Source organism: Schistocerca americana, chromosome 3, assembly GCF_021461395.2.
Source record: "Schistocerca americana isolate TAMUIC-IGC-003095 chromosome 3, iqSchAmer2.1, whole genome shotgun sequence".
Lineage (NCBI taxonomy): Eukaryota > Metazoa > Arthropoda > Insecta > Orthoptera > Acrididae > Schistocerca > Schistocerca americana.
The window spans coordinates 397853913-397872585 of NC_060121.1; positions in this window are offsets into that span (position 1 = coordinate 397853913).

The window sequence follows — 18673 nt, forward strand, 5'->3', positions numbered from 1 at the left end:
CTATGGACATATCCAAAATAAAACACAGCGAAGGGCCTCATCACATCTCAAATTTGTTCACTCTTCTCCAAATTACCGGCTTTCAGAACCAGAGGAAAGCGTGTTGTGGTGTCAAGTACCTCTAGACATTGCGCCCAAATGAGGACGACCATTGTAACTTCACCAAGTTCTTTCTTCTTGGCGCTTCCACAGACGAACATGTCCATGTTGTTCCTGTACGCAGATCCTAAACGTGGCTGAAAATACGTGGTGCCACGCCTGTGTCCCCTGTTATCAATCGGTACAACAGTGGCAACGCACCTCTCTCTGCTGCTAATGTAACGGTCCAGCTTCAAACGTTTTTTAATTCCCCAGGTGAACTATTAATTTAAAAAATAACTGAAGAAAAATGTTAGTTTGAAACTGTTGCCTAGTGGTGGGAGAAGGCGGCAAGTTAGTAAGTATCGTTTTATTATCATTTTTAGAAAACATCTGTTTCGCGCAAATGAGTTATGAATTGCATCCCAGCTTCACGTTCCGCAGATTGTAGAAACCGAATTGCTGATGGAGAAATCGCGCAGGTGGCGAACAGTCATCCAAGAGGCGGAATCGACACACAGTTTTGTCACAAAAAAGGGAGATTTTAATTGAAATGCGGATTCGTCCATGAGTATATCTATTTCGGAACGGTGCGTTTATGGTCGCATCTTTCTGCAGTTACTGCTACTATTGTAAACGTTGATTTAAAACAGTGCAATGGCTGTAAATTTCTTTCAGTAATACGTAATTTGTTGTTCCCAGTAATCTGCATTTCACTATTAATGGGATTTAGAACGGATTTTTTTTCACATTTTGGGATTTTTATCTCATTATAAAATTCGCAATTTTCCGAATAGCATTATACATCACTTATAAAACATGGTAAGTATTTGATTTTATTTTTGAAATATAATCTACACAAGCTGAAAATGCTAAAATTTTACATGCATTGTTTCAAGATCTAATAAAATCCTTAATTTTATATAGAAGTCTTTTGATTGCTGTATTATAAATTGGAATGTGTTGATCATGTCCAGAAGAGGATGGGCACCAGGTTGAGGAAATTGAAAAAAAGTTTGAGAGACAAGAAACTTTCTGATGGTAAAGCCATCAGAGGCAGGCTGACAGAAAAAATTATTGAACTACAGTAGTATAACGCGATGGCCATTAGAAATAATAGGATTTGTTGAAAATGAAGCAGACAGTCTGGGCTACCCTCTTCCAGAGACTGTCAACTGATGAAAAAGCAATACACCACTTTTGTTTTCCTTGACCAGATCCATGCTGGAATTACCGCAATGCCCAGCCATAAACATTCCATCTCAGCAGCAGTCATGGATATTATAAAACCTATTGACAGGGACCCGGCAATCCTGAATTACTGAAGAAGTGTCTGCATGGTCAGACTCAAAATCCCAATGACTCGTTCAGTAATCTTATATGGACTCGCTTGCCAAAAAATGTTTTTGTTGGAATGAAGGCACTAAAGTGGGATGGGAGGGGGGGGGGGGGGTCAGTGATGCTGTTAATGCTTTTAATGATGGCCACATTGGTAAGATGAAAGTGCTACAGCATATGGGAATTAATCATAGCGCAAACATTAGAGAACTTCAACAGATGGACAAGGTTCGCACTGATAACGCAGAGTATGCAGCACAGTTGACCACTAAGGAGTCCAGAAAGAAGAAAAGAAGAAAAATCTTGGAAAAAGATCAAGAGGATGATACACAGTATGGTGCAGGGTGCTTCTCAGTGACTAAAAGTAAAGAATTTAGTATATAGTAAGTGAGTTACAGTCTTTTGAAACTTCGGAAGTCGTTCTTGAAAATTTACAATTTCTATTGCATTTTTCCCTAAATATCAGAAACGACTTCGAGTAGAATATTCAAATTTTCATGGAGTAATAGCATACATATCCTGAGTCTACAGAACTAAAAGAAGAACATAATGTTATGCATAATTAAAATTATTTAGGATAACGTACAAAAATTTACACAAAATTTTAACTGTGTAATTAAATTATTTCAGAAAGCAGTGGCTGAATGCAGTTATTATAGTTCAGTAGACTCAGAACATACAGTTTAATGTGCTGTAAAAGGGTCCTGTCAATGGTGAGACGTGGATTCCTGGCGCCAGTGTTACTTTGTTCATGTATCGTTGAGATCGATTGTGGTTGAGCTAAGCTATCTTTTCTTTTCACATGTCTTATCTTCCGGGTTAGCGGACGAAGGGATTTGGTTGTTAGCCTTCGACGGGTAGCCCTCGAGATCTCGTGACATTCGCTGGGAGACGAGTGTCAACGGCTGCCGAACGAGCGTGATGACCGTTGTATGTTATGGTGTGGAATTGGTCGGGCGTTTTGGCGACATGGGCTTCCTGGACGTACAAGTTGTGTGATTTCGCTGGGAACAACATTTGAAGTGAAGCGGTGATGCTGTGGAACACGCTCTATCGTATTGTGAACGGGATATGAAGTAAGTGATCTATGAAGTAAGTGATCGTAATTGTGTTTTGTTGACCGAAGCACTCGGAGGTACTTAAATTTTATTATTATGGTGAGACTTTCACAGTCGAACTTTAAGATGGTGTGGAAGAGTTCAGTTGTCCTAGTTAAATGGTGGCCATTATTTGAAAACTTCGTTCAAATGGTTCAAATGGCTCTGAGCACTATGGGACTTAACATCTGTGGTCATCAGTCCCGTAGAACTTAGAACTACTTAAACCTAACTAAGCTAAGGACATCACACACATCCATGCCCGAGGCAGGATTCGAACCTGCGACCGTAGCATGAAAGTTTCGTCAGAAGTTTTACTAGTGCTCTGTGTTTCTCGGAATCAAATGAATTTATGTTGGCGTTTTCAAAGCCTGCACTATATTAATACAGTTGTCCATGTGTAAAATGCTTTAAGGTCAAAGTTGCTAATTTGTCAGTAGTGTAACGTGTTCCTTTACACGTTTACTCTACTGCCGAGCGTTTCTATGCTTCTGAGTTATTGGAATGTCTTTGTGATTTGCGAAAAAACGTATGATTGTGCCAGCGCCTTGACGGGGAGTGAAATGTCATCCGAGGTCTAGGTCTGGCAGTGTTTAGAACCTGACCACTACTGGGAGCTGTTCACATACCGCCTTCCAAAGTTTAGTATTTAGTAAGGCGGGTTAAGCTAGTAGATACATAAATATATATTGTAAGTAATCTGTTCTTGTACGAACCTGTTTCTTTAAATACTAGTGACTGCCAACTGGCTAAACTTCAAATTGCATAGCATCTGCTGAGTTCCTTACGCAGCTCGTTCTAGTAGTCTTTTATTAACACGTCTGAACACGTGAACATTCAGTTTTAAAGATCAGTGTTTCTGCTGTAGTTTTTATGTAAGTGGTTCTATCATGTTATGTAATTGGATCTTAGCTTCGCACTAGTGTTGAAGTGTCATTAAGTTACCCTTTATTGGTAATTTTTTTCATTATGTGTATTTTGAGGGAAATCCTATATGGCAGTTTGAATTTCTGAAATTTGTCAGTAATTCTGTTTTCGTAATAAGGGAAAATAAAGCGAGGTGTATTAGTGCCCGGCAACGTTAAGTTCGTAATTGACCTTTAACAAGTGCTTTTTTAACGGATTGAAATAGTAAGTTTACAAAGATATTTTAGTGAAGAATGTTAAGTGTAGCCAACTTAATGTAATAACGGGTTTTAAGGAGTTTGATGAAGTGGCTATGTGAAGTAATTGATAATTGCTATGCTTAAGGTTCTATAAATGCCTGGCACTTTAAGTTGTTTTATAACATTCTCTTAACGGACTGTTTATTTGAGTACTGAGTACGTTGGGTTTCTAACTATATTTGCAAAGCTTTATCTAGTGGTTCGTACACAATTTGTAATTGTCAAATTCCTTAAAAGGCCTAATGTCAATAAACTATCTTAATTATAAATTGTGACTACCAACCATGATTCCATCCCACTTCCTCTTTTATGGTATCTAAGATATGGTGGATAAGTGTGGTACGAATAGGGATCCATGTACCAAATGGCTACAGTGGTTCGTGAAATACAAGGAAGCCAAGTCACTAAATTTAACACTTTTTTGGGATTTGAGGTCCGATGTTACGCAAAACACCGTTTTCCTCAGCACCCAAACATGTTTCGGCACCACTGTGCCATCATTAGTGGGTTTTCGTTTTTATTTATTCTGCAATGTGAACATTTTTGTTACATGATTATAAAATTATGAGCATTTTTAGTTCAAACAACAGATCGTTTCTTTTTGTAAATAACTTTACATTTGATGAGCACGAATTTTCTGGACCACTTTTGTGTTAGTTATGACGGGTAGCTCGTCATCTGAAAGCAAACGATGTTGATGAGAAAGTTTTTTTGCTGAGACTTAACCTATCTTATAGAGTATAATTTAGTTTATCATGATGTTTTCGCGCCACACACACACACACACACACACACACACACACACACACACACACAGATAAAATTGCAAATAAAATTCAAATTTGGCGCCGAACTCTCTGGTGAACAAATGAACACTGACTGGACTGGGACACATAACAAACCACAATCACACTGTGTGCTGGTGTATTGAAAAGCGTTTTACTACGTTATTTGTGGAAAATACTTTTATAGCTACGTATGCATCACAACATGTCAACATGATGCGGAGAATGGAAGTGCTTGCCACACGAAAACGTGAGTAAATACGAAAATAGGTGCGAAAAACTAAATTACACTCTAGAAGATAGGTCAAGTCTCAGCAAAAAAAAACTTTTTCATCAACATCGTTTGGTTGCAGATGACTGGCTACCTGTAATAGTTAACACAAAAGTGGTCCAGAAAATTCATGCTCACCAAATGGAAAGGTATTTACAAAAAGAAACGAGCTGTTGTTTGAACTAAAAATGCACATAATTTTATAAACATGTAACAAAAATGTTTACATTGCAGAATGAATAAAAACGAAAACCCACTGACGATGGTACAGTGGTGCCGAAACATGTTTGGGTACTGAGAGAAACGGTGTTTTGCGTAACTGGCGGACCTCAAATCCCAAAAACTTTAACTGCAAACACGGCCAATACAAGAAGCTGTAAATCAAAAGATGGAAATTTAATACTGTCGGAATACAGCTTCTAACTCCCTTAATGTGGGGTAGGAAGCCAAAATTCTTTCCTTTTTACATTTTTGTCCAGTGATAGCAGCTGCACAGTCACTTGTTAGTTTTCATCACTGCTACAAAAATAATTTTGGCGTTCCCATCGGGGACTCCTTTACTAAACTTACATATAAATTACTGCCGGCCTCCTTTCAGTCCAGAACATTTAACTCACTCTGTGTGTTTCTTGTTCTCCCATTTCCTTGCATATCCCTGACTATTTAGAAAACATTCTTTTCACTGCAGCTCACAAAGCCAGTTTATAAGTCGTCGGATTCGGCTCCTGGACATTTGTTATAGCCGACACCAGGTTGCCATGGGCATCCCAAAGAGTTGCCATCGCTTAGTGTATACCTGCCAGCGATTATACCTTTAAGGGAAAGAACAATTTTAAGACCCGTTTCTGAGTTTACATCTGCGTCCTTCGTATCCCCACAGCCAGCAGACTCAGGTCACAGAAAAATTACAAGTAAATTTCGACACCATCTAGGGAAATTGGATGAAGAAGTACAAATTATATTCAAAGTCGTTGATGTTTGTTTAAGTTACTTGCTTACTTTCATGCTTCACGTTTGAGTAGTGTATTATTAATCAGGTTATGGAGCAGTTTTGGAAAGACTGTGCCATAACATCACCTCCCCCGCCCCCTTTTGGTTTTAAAATTAAGACGATGGTTTGCTTTGGAGCTTGTGTACATCACCATTACACCAAATAAATTTTAATTTTATTTTGGATTCCACATTTTTTTTGGTTGGCATGGGACTGATGTGCTTCATGTTTAGATTATGGGGTTGTGGTTGGTATCCTGTTGCCAAAGCTACACCCTTACGTAAACATAAGCTTCCACTCAAATGACCTCAGCTGCTGGTGTTAGGATAAGATTTTATTTGGTGTGTGCGAACAAGGGAGCACCATATTACAAAACCGCATTCACACTTACTTTGTAATTTTACAATTATTGGGTCAGGCATTGTCTTCAAATCAAATTTTCAGTCACATGTAGATGGTCAATTAAGCAGACGTCAGTCGCACTCTTCCCTCAATAAACACATATAAAATAAACACTCATTCTTCTATATTACAGTAAACAATCATTCACGTTTAACTCATAAAAAAGCGATTAGGGAGAGAATCTACTTAAATACACACTTATATGATCGAAAATCTCATACATTAATGCAAAAGTTCATATGAAAAATCAGACGTATTCAAAAACTCGAGACGTGTTAGCATTTGTGAATTATCTAGACTTGTATCACTGCATGATAAGTTCATGTACGACAACGTAAATCTTATTTAGGTTGTGTGATGTCCAAACTAACCTTCAACGTATAATTAGGTAGCTCCACTTGGACTCCATGATCTTCAGTTACCAACTGCATATCATAAGAAAGAAAACATTAGAAGTTTACGAGATGTAATGGAATTCAACATCTCTCACAGTGTGATTAAACGTTTCGCCATTAAATTGGCAGCTCGCATAAAAGCAATTAAACAGTTTATTAAAACTGACAAAGGGATCAGTCTCTGAAGATACAAGGTAACATACTTAAAGAAAGATATCTATTGTTCCTGATAATGTTAAGAAAACCTACTTATTGCATTGAAAAGATATGTGTGTTGTCTGTGAAAACACAATGTTGAGAAAAACACAAATACACTTCACTGGCTTGGGAAAAGTACACTTTTTCTCATATGAATTGTCCTGATAATTATTCCAGCAAAGAAACGAAACAGTACAATGAAGCTAATTTCGCTGACCTTTAAGAAATCAACTCGTAGAAGTATAGAAGTACGGTATAGCTCACATGCTTGGCTGTAAAGCTTTACTAACTAGCTTCTCCACACATACAAGTTTAGATATTAAAAGTTAATCACTATGGTTGTGAATGTCCATAGACTGTCTGATGTAAACATTCAGATCAATCAAAACTACCACTCTTCTCAATGTATAGCAGAGCATTGTTCCTGTTCATAGCCGTTATAAAAGACAACGACACAAAGAAATATATTTCATTGATTTATAAAATTAGGCTACAGTGGGCTAAATATCAATGCTCATTCTCACACAATAGTAAATGATGTAGAAATTGGTCTGTTTATCAAGGTGGGCAGAGTTGCACATTCCGTATGTTCACCAATAATAATGTTCCGAAATGGTTAGTACACATGTGATACACATGATTTACAGATCTATGTTATTCTGCTTGAGCAGTATGTTAGTCAAGTTTCTTATATCCACGTACAGATCCCACAAAAACTAACTGGTGTTCAAAGTCGACTGACAGCATACATGGGTCTCCTCGTAGCAGTTGATGAGCTGTCACTTGGAAAGTACCCTCTTGTGGTTGCTGTAGCACGCCGCTTGATGTGCATAACCCCTGCAATTAGGTAAGTAGGCAGGTCACTGCTGACGTGTTCATGGTGCCTTCCACTGATACTATTCTGTAAGTATGGCGTAGTGCAGTAGGTGCACAGAATGAAACGTTTAGGCTTCACGGGGACACACACCTGCCGCGGTATGTCCTCGACCAGCAGCTCAGACAAGGGCGGACAACAGCAGACACAGGTAGGATTGGGGGAGAGGGAACCTTCGTTTGCTTCCCTGAAGTTATAGTCACCATTAGCTGGCTTTTCCCCTCTCGTATCCTTGCTACTGTGTGACGTGGTCACCCAGAAACACACACTATGTTATCAAAAGTATCAGGACACCCCAAAAACATACGTTTTTCGAATTAGGTGCATTGTGCTGACACCTACTGCCAGGTACTCCATATCAGCGACCTCGGTAGCCATTAGACATCCTGAGAGAGCAGAATGGGGCGCTCCGTGGAAGTCACGGACTTCGAACGTGGTGAGGTGATTGGGTGTCACTTGCCACGCGCCTGTACGCGAGATTTCCGCACTCCTAAACATCCCTAGTCCACTGTTTCCGATGTAATAGTGAAGTGGAAACGTGAAGGACACGTACATCACGAAAGTATACCGGCCGACTTCGTCTGTTGACTGACAGAGACCGCCGACAGTTTAAGAGGGTCGTAATCCGTAACAGGCAGACATCTATCCAGACCATCACACAGGAATTCCAAACTGCATCAGGATCCACTGCACGTTCTGTGACAGTCAGGCAGGAGATGAGAAAATTTGGGTTTCATGGTCGAGCAGTTACTCATAAGCCACACATCGCGCCGGTAAATACCAAACGACGCCTCGCTTGGTGCAAGGAGCGGAAACACTCGACGATTGAACAGTGGAAAAACGTTGTGTAGAATGACGAAGCACGGTTCACAACATAGTGATCCGACGGCAGGGTGTGGGTATCCGGTGAACTTCATCTGCCATCGTTGTAGTGCCAACAGTAAAATTCGGAGGCGGTGGTGTTATGGTGTGGTCGTGTTTTTCATGGAGGCAGCTTGCACTCCTTGTTTTGCGTGGCACTATCACAGCACAGACGTATATTGACGTTTCAAGCATCTTCTTGTATCCCACTGTTGAAGAGCAATTCGTGGATGGTGATTGCATCTTTCAACACGATCGAGCACCTCTTCATAATGCACGGCCTGTGGCAGAATGGTTACACGATAATAACATCCCTGTAATGGACTGGCCTGCACGGAGTCCTGACCTGAATCCTATAGAACAGTTTTGGGATGTTTTGAACGCCAACTTCGCGGCAGGCCTCACCGACCGACATCGGTACCTCTCCTCAGTGCAGCACTCCGCGAGGAATCGGCTGCCATTCCCCAAGAAATCATCCTACACCTAATTGAACGTATGCCTGCGAGAGTGGAAGCTGTCATCCAGGCTAAATGTGGGCCAGCACCACACTGAATTCCAGCATTACCGATAGAGGGCGCCACGAACTTTTAAGTCATTTTCAGCCAGGTGTCCGGATACTTTTGATCACATAGTGGATATTACGTTCACATAACGAATTTTGCAATTTTAGTCGCCATCAACTGGCTTTCCCCCACTTGTATTCTGTGCCACTTTGTGGTGTGGTCACCCTCAGAGCAGAGTTATAATAATATACATTAGGTTCACATAATAAATTTTTCAAAACATTAACTTAAAAATGCATTATTCCACTAATTAACAGCCTACTTAATTTCACTCAAACTGATCGAGTTATATCTTTACTATGTAACAAAAATGGTTCGGTGACCATTCGAACTCCGCAGGCTATAGTGAGTGGTAAGCCACAAGCATATTGGTGCACTATTGTTCAAAATTAAAAATCCTATCGTTTATTCTTCCTGATTTCTTATGATTACAAGTGGGTGGGTATGTCGACTAGTTACGTGTCATGTTGTTAGTTAATGTCTACGTCTAGACATCACTATCACTATCACTAATGCCTGTGATATCCGCTGAACCCTAGTGGAGATAACGCTTTTTCCTTTCCATAGATTGTTCTATCATATTTTTAATGCAATTAAACTAAGTGCTGCAACATGCTATGTGCCACTCACATAATATTCACATGTCTGCATCTGTCACTCTCCTTATTTCTACCTTTTCTTTCAATTACAAATTACTTCGCTGCCTTCCCTTTAATATTTGTTGCTGACAGCAACACATCGCCTCCTGGAACTTACAATAGACAGCAAAGCAAAGCACCACATGAAATTTTAACAGTTAACTCCCTGTTATCTTGGTCTCATACCTGGTAAATATTCGCTTTTCATAACCATCACTGCCCCCCATGAACCATGGACCTTGCCGTTGGTGGGGAGGCTTGCGTGCCTCAGCGATACAGATGGCCGTACCATAGGTGCAACCACAACGGAGGGGTATCTGTTGAGAGGCCAGACAAACATGTGGTTCCTGAAGAGGGGCAGCAGCCTTTTCAGTAGTTGCAGGGGCAACAGTCTGGATGATTGACTGATCTGGCCTTGTAACATTAACCAAAACGGCCTTGCTGTGCTGGTACTGCGAACGGCTGAAAGCAAGGGGAAATTACAGCCGTAATTTTTCCCGAGGACATGCAGCTTTACTGTATGATTAAATGATGATGGCGTCCTCTTGGGTAAAATATTCCCGAGGTAAAATAGTCCCCCAGTCGGATCTCCGGGCGGGGACTACTCAAGAGGACGTCGTTATCAGGAGAAAGAAAACTGGCATTCTACGGATCGGAGCGTGGAATGTCAGATCCCTTAATCGGGCAGGTCGGTTAGAAAATTTAAAAAGGGAAATGGATAGGTTAAAGTTAGATATAGTGGGAATTAGTGAAACGGTGGCAGGAGGAACAAGACTTTTGGTCAGGTGATTACAGGGTTATAAATACAAAATCAAATAGGGGTAATGCAGGAGTAGGTTTAATAATGAATAAAAAAATAGGAGTGCGGGTTAGCTACTACAAACAGCATAGTGAACGCATTATTGTGGCCAAGATAGACACAAAGCCCATGCGTACTACAGTAGTACAAGTTTATATGCCAACTAGCTCTGCAGATGATGAAGAAATTGATGAAATATATGACGAGATAAAAGAAATTATTCAGGTAGTGAAGGGAGACGAAAATTTAATAGTCATGGGTGACTGGAATTCGTCAGTAGGAAAAGGGAGAGAAGGAAACATAGTAGGTGAATATGGATTGGGGGGAAGAAATGAAAGAGGAAGCCGCCTTGTAGAATTTTGCACAGAGCATAACTTAATCATAGCTAACACTTGGTTCAAGATCATAAAAGAAGGTTGTATATCTGGAAGAATCCTGGAGATACTAATAGGTATCAGATAGATTATATAATGGTAATACAGAGATTTAGGAACCAGGTTTTAAATTGTAAGACATTTCCAGGGGCAGATGTGGATTCTGACCACAATCTATTGGTTAAGAACTGCAGATTGAAACTGAAGAAACTGCAAAAAGGTGGGAATTTAAGGAGATGGGACCTGGATAAACTGAAAGAACCAGAGGTTGTAGAGAGTTTCAGGGAGAGCATAAGGGAGCAATTGACAGGAATGAGGGAAAGAAATACAGTAGAAGAACAATGGGTAGCTCTGAGGGATGAAGTATTGAGGGCAGCGGAGGATCAAGTAGGTAAAAAGACGAGGGCTAATAGAAATCCTTGGGTAACAGAAGAGATATTGAATTTAATTGATGAAAGGAGAAAATATAAAAATGCAGTAAATGAAGCAGGCAAAATGGAATACAAACGTCTCAAAAATGAGATCGACAGAAAGTGCAAAATGGCTAAGCAGGGATGGCTTTGGAGAGAAGAGAACCACTTGTATGAATATCAAGAGCTCAGATGGCAACCAAGTTCTAAGCAAAGAAGGGAAGGCAGAAAGGTGGAAGGAGTATACAGAGGGTTTATACAAGGGCGATGTACTTGAGGACAATATTATGGAAACGGAAGAGGATGTAGATGAAGATGAAATGGGAGATATGATACTGCGTGAAGAGTTTGACAGAGCACTGAAAGACCTGAGTCGAAACAAGGCCCCGGGAGTAGACAACATTCCATTAGAACTACTGATGGCCTTGGGAGAGCCAGTCATGACAAAACTCTACCATCTGGTGAGCAAGATGTATGAGACATGCGAAATACGCTCAGACTTCAAGAAGAATATAATAATTCCATTCCCAAAGAAAGCAGGTGTTGACAGATGTGAAAATTACCGAACTATCAGTTTAATAAGTCACAGCTGCAAAATACTAACGCGAATTCTTTATAGACGAATGGAAAAACTGGTAGAAGCGGACCTTGGGGAAGATCAGTTTGGATTCCGTAGAAATGTTGGAACACGTGAGGCAATACTAACCTTACGACTTATCTTAGAAGAAAGATTAAGAAAAGGCAAACCTACGTTTCTAGCATTTGTAGACTTAGAGAAAGCTTTTGACAACGTTAACTGGAATACTCTCTTTCAAATTCTGAAGGTGGCAGGGGTAAAATACAGGGAGCGAAAGGCTATTTACAATTTGTACAGAAACCAGATGGCAGTTATAAGAGTCGAGGGGCATGAAAGGGAAGCAGTGGTTGGGAAAGGAGTGAGACAGGGTTGTAGCCTCTCCCCGATGTTATTCAATCTGTATATTGAGCAAGCAGTAAAGGAAACAAAAGAAAAATTCGGAGTAGGTATTAAAATTCATGGGGAAGAAGTAAAAACTTTGAGGTTCGGCGATGACATTGTAATTCTGTCAGAGACAGCAAAGGACTTGGAAGAGCAGTTGAATGGAATGGACAGTGTCTTGAAAGGAGGATATAAGATGAACATCAACAAAAGCAAAACGAGGATAATGGAATGTAGTCAAATTAAATCGGGTGATGCTGAGGGGATTAGATTAGGAAATGAGACACTTAAAGTAGTAAAGGAGTTTTGCTATTTAGGGAGTAAAATAACTGATGATGGTCGAAGTAGAGAGGATATAAAATGTAGACTGGCAATGGCAAGGAAATCGTTTCTGAAGAAGAGAAATTTGTTAACATCGAGTATAGATTTAAGTGTCAGGAAGTCGTTTCTGAAAGAATTTGTATGGAGTGTAGCCATGTATGGAAGTGAAACATGGACGATAACCAGTTTGGACAAGAAGAGAATAGAAGCTTTCGAAATGTGGTGCTACAGAAGAATGCTGAAGATATGGTGGGTAGATCACGTAACTAATGAGGAGGTATTGAATAGGATTGGGGAGAAGAGAAGTTTGTGGCACAACTTGACTAGAAGAAGGGATCGGTTGGTAGGACATGTTTTGAGGCATCATGGGATCACAAATTTAGCATTGGAGGGCAGCGTGGAGGGTAAAAATCGTAGAGGGAGACCAAGAGATCAATACACTAAGCAGATTCAGAAGGATGTAGGTTGCAGTAGGTACTGGGAGATGAAGAAGCTTGCACAGGATAGAGTAGCATGGAGAGCTGCATCAAACCAGTCTCAGGACTGAAGACCACAACAACAACAACAACAACAACCATCACTGAAGTTTTTTGCTCTTATTTACAGCATCCGTGTTCTGGTATTATTGACATGAATGTCATTTTTTACTAACTATCTTGCATATGTACTTCTTCAGGACATCAGCTGTACTCGAACAGAAAGAAAAGAAAATTCAGCATCTTTGGATAATGTTTACCCGCACATACGTACATAGTCCTTGCGTAACATGAAAATCGTTCCAATGTCAAAGGTATGCATTATATACGTAAAAGGGAGCACATACACAAACAAACACTAATGTCTCTATATTTAATATGCAAATTTTACAATCTTTACAAACAAGTGATATCTCTGTATTTTATACTTCCTATCTCTACTCCTTAAAAACCTCTCTCATTCAAAGTAATTCCTCTTTGTAGTGATCTCTCTCATACAAAGTAATCATCCTCCCTTTGCCAAAGGGTGGCTACCCCTTTCCCTTAGGCTGGTCACCCTTCCGCTTCCCCTGCCCAGGTCGCCACTATTCCTCCTCCATTCCCACCCAGAAACATTTGACGCCTCATACCTAACGCCTGACATCTGTGGGTTAATGGCTAACATCTAATGGCTAGCATCTAACAGCTAACGTCTAATAACTAATGGCTAACTTCTAACAGCTAGGATCTAATGGCTAATAGCTAAAGCCTATTGGCTAATAGCTAATGACTAATGCTGTGTTGATTAATATAAGTTAAGACGTTTACTTGTAATCGGTTCAGTTGTGGTTGAGCACTACAGTTGTCAACATGTTTCTCATTTAGACTGGGCAGAAGAGTAGTCCTAAGAGTCATACCGTTCCCCTCCTATGTGTCCAAAGCTCCTCCTAAGTGCTCGTCATTCCACCTAGGTTTCCACTCACCAACATCTAGCATATAACGGCTAAATGCTGATGGCTAATGTCTAACAGCTAATGGTAACACCTAACGCCTAGAGCTCTGAGGAAGTGCATGTATTAAGACATTTACTCGTATTGGTTCAGTTGTAATTGAACGCTTCAGTTGTCAACATGTCTGTGAAATCGATTGCCGAAAAGAGTAGTGGCCGGCCGTGGTGGCCGAGCGGTTCTAGGCCCTTCAGTCCGGAACCGCGCGACCGCTACGGTCGCAGATTCGAATCCAGCCTCGGGCATGGATGTGTGTATGATGTCCTTAGGTTAGTTAGGTTTAAGTAGTTCTAAGTTCTAGGAGAGGTCAACGGCCTTGCCGCAGTGGTAACACCGGTTCCCGTCAAATCACCGAAGTTAAGCGCTGGCGGGCTGAGCTAGCACATGGATGGGTGACCATCCGGTCTGCCGAGCGCTGTTGGCAAGCGGGGCGCACTCAGCCCTTATGTGGCAAACTGAGGAGCTACTTGATTGAGAAGTAGCGGCTCCGGTCTCGGAAACTGACATACGGCTGGGAGAGCGGTGTGCTGACCAGATGCCCCTCCATATCCGCATCCAGTGACGCCTGTGGGCTGAGGATGACACGGCGGCCGGTCAGTACCGTTGGGCCTTCACGGCCTGTTCGGGAAGAGTTTAGTTTAGTTTTTAGTTATAGGGGACTGATGACCTCAGATGTTAAGTCCCATAGTGCTCAGAGCCACTTGAAAAGAGTAGTCTTGAAAGAAAGGTATTGAAGTCTCGAGAAAATTTCCGCAGCAAACTGGCATTGCTTCAAAGACGGCTGAAGCTCCTGCCTCTGTACTGAAAAATGTACTTACGTACGTTTCTCAGTAAGAACATTTATTCCATTTACAGAGAGACCATGAAAACAATGTATTTATGAGAGCAGTAGAAGAATGAATACGAAGTGGAATATGTTGTTTGAAGCCAAGAAGAGAAAGATGGTCAACTCGGAGCATTTTTGATGTTGAACAGACAGACAAATCGCGAGATAACGCATACGGTATCAGATCTGAACCAATAGCAAGAGCGTAGATATTGGTGAGTGATGATTAGCCGATAAATTTCGGTGGACGTGACTTAATAATAATATAAATGACAAATCTAAGACTGCTGGAAATTAAATCTACTGAAAAGAATTACAGAGCAAGTGTGGTAAAATTCTCATGGCTATCAATATTGAGAAGCAAAGCCATCTCTCGTAGAGGCATGGAAAGTCTAAGCGGAGCTATAAATATGTGCATACATTAGAGCTGCACTAAATAAGATTAATGGATGATTACTGAGAGATAATGGCACTGGTATCAGTGAGAGGGAGATCACAATCCGGCTGTGCCATAAAAAATCTCGCCAAGTACCGTCACAAGATAAGAAGACGATACAACTCAACAAGCATGCACTACAGGGTTCCATTAGACCCACTTTTCATAGACTGGAAGAGCAATGCCGAAAGGAAAGTGATGGCGTTAAAAGTGATGTATTTTGGAAAGAAGCAGGTGGAGGAGAAGAGGATGATTACGTTCAAGAAGAGGATGATGACATTCACGATTGCGGTGTATTCTCCAACAAATCGCCAGCACAAATCGACATGAATGAATTGGTTGAGTGATGAGTTCTCTTGCTAGCTTCCAAAGCGGTGGGCAGTAAAACAGACGATAGTAAAATGTTATTTATGGAAGAGACGTTTCGCGAAGAATCGATTATCACTGAAAGTTGTGGAAAGTAAAGTGAATACCGCTATGAAAAGAGTAGTATATAATCGCAGCAAACCGGATCAAAACATCGACATTCGTTTTTATTATATATGGACATCACGAAGTTCAAGAGAGACGATGCGTATTCATTAAAAAAAAGAGGGACAAGCAGCTAGCATATTTGGGAACATATTTTGTCCATACTGTCAGTCACAATACTGATGAGCGAAGGAGTCTCCTGTATTGAAGATGCATTGTGGAGTTATATTTGTCGGTTGTTGTTTGGACATCTAGGAAATAACGGATCACAGTTAATTGCCTCATACTACTGATTAACCACAGCATGTAGGTGAGCACTAATATTTGTATCACATTGTTGTTGAATGAAACCAGCCATTGTCCATTTTCTTGATGTTTCAGGTCGTAGTACACGACACAAACGACTGAAAAGAAAGAAAGTAGTGCAATGGTCGGAACAGTCCTGCAGTCGTTGAAGCAACGATTGAAGTGGCCTAGACGACTGGAAACGAGTGATGTATAGCGGTGAATGTTACCTGTCGTCAGTGAAATACGGAGGTGATTATCGTGTTATGGTATAGGGCTGTTTCTCATGGTTAGGGCTTTGTCCCGTTGTTGCACTTAAGAAGACTCTAAATGCAGAAAGATATTACGTAAAGTAGAGGAGCAGTTTGGACACAATGCTTTTATCAACATTATATTGCACCCTAACACGAAGCGGCATCCGTGGAACAATGAATGATGGCCAACAACATTCCTGAAAAGGATTGGCTGACTCGAGTGCCGACCTGAAGCCGGTGGAACGTCTCTAGGATCAGTTTGAACCCTAAGTTTACTCCAGACCCAAGGTTTCGAATTCTACCGAAAAATGGTTTCTCATTTCTGCACAGATCTTCTGATGTCTCATTGAAAGTCTTCCCAGCAGTCATCACAAACGCAAATTAGGGGCACATCTCACAATAATTTTCAACAGTGTTGCGATTTTGTTTCTTCCTAAGACATTTCGTGTAATATGAACCAATCGAATGCGATAGGCAATACTATACATAGAAGAAAGGAGCATCGACTACATCCTCAAAGATTCGATGTCCGTTGGAAATACGAGAGTGAATGACTGGGAACATTCTACGGTTCTGAAACGTCCAAAGAATGTTCATTGAGAAGTATACCATTTAATTACTGGTTTACATCGAACAACACGTACTGGAATATGGGCTTCCACCGAAGACTCAGAAATATTAGTCAGTACTAATCTAAGAGAATGGAGAGAGGCAAACCAAGAGTTATCCAGATGACAGCCTGAAAAACTAGGAGACGCTCGCAGTGTTATCTCTTGCGAAGTCGCCAGCAGGCCTACTGCCAGTGCTGAGACACAAGCTGCCGCACTGAATGATTTCGCGCACATTTACTGTCCGTCGATCAAACAAATATATATGGATGTTTTAAAACTGATTCGCGCCAAAATCTCTCTCTTCTCTCTCTCTCTCTCTCTCTCTCTCTCTCTCTCTCTGCCTCCATTTTCCTTCTTTATTTACCTCAAATGTCTCCTCTGCTTCTCTAGAGTCGTCCAGTCAGGACAAAAAGCTGAGTGCGATAAGTTCCATCTTACTTGTTTCTTATCTCTCACCTTCCTTAGATTTTGCGTGTTTCCTCGCATTTGGTGTTTGTGGGAAAGTGACGTTTTTCGGTCAATGTTATTGTGCAATAGTTGAGTTAGTATACGAAATAAGAAATTCCTACTCACCCAGGAGGGTGACGTACTATAAAATCCGGAAGTTTTCACCTGATCCTGAACAGTTTTAGAGTCAACATTTCTGTCACTGTCTTTGCAAAACAGATGTAAGTATAACAGGCAGAGATAGTAATAAGACTCTTTATATGTTGCTTATCGATTACTTGCTGTAACATGTAAAAGCAAGGATTTCACTTACAGAATTTGAGGAGTGTGAGGAGTGTACCATGCACTCTACGCCTGTAACCATCGGCGAAAGGGCGGCGCCATCCGATATTGAATGCAAAACGCATCTCCACCAAATTTGGAGCAAGATACCGTCCGTGTATATCATAAGTCCCACCAAAATTGGCTTTCTCAAGTGCAGTAATGTGTGCAAAATATATCCCGGAAAAGAGAAAAAACCACGTGCAAAGGCAATTATAAAAATATTGATATGTTATTGTGTGTGTATATAAAAATGTCAGTACCTATTACCAAAGTATTGTATAGTAGAAGGAGAAGAGAGATTAACTGATTCGAAACACTATGTTTCTCGAAGTGTACAATAGATATGACATCTGTTTCTGTTCCCATTTAAGATCCTGGTCAGTTGCTAAATTAAAGATATATTATTCATAAAGTACACAGTTTTCCAGCAGAATGCTGTTCAGTGCTGCTTTGGTTTCATAAAAGCAGACTCAGCAGTGAAATTTGGCTGTGTGATGGACTTGTTTCAGATGTCTACTCAAACTGCAAGAAACTACTATTAGCAGTGAACTATGCTGTAAACATGTGGATGGTGATGTCGAACGTACATTAAATTCGTATATTTGCACTGTGTGTAACAACATAGACTGCGAAAGAATGCTGTGAAAATTTTTATACAATAAAGTAATTTTTTATGTTTTGTTGATTAATCCTTTCATTCCCTCAATAATACATTATAATTATTAGGTAATTTGAAACAGTTATGGGTATGTGTGTAAGACTACAGATGAGTACCAGAGGTCACGTATTTGTAAGGCGTGCAGAATTTGATGTTTTAAATGCTGTGTATGTGTATACAACGTGCGTCTTTGAACTTGGAATCATTTTAATTATTACACAGGAGGTATGTACGTGTATAACTTCGACACTGCCATAACTTTAATATTATGTCAAAGAGGACGCGCGCGCGTGCTTGTGTGTGTGTGTGTGTGTGTGTGTGTGTGTGTGTGTGCGTGTGTGTGTGTGTGTGTAAATAATGTCATGTCACACAATTTTTAT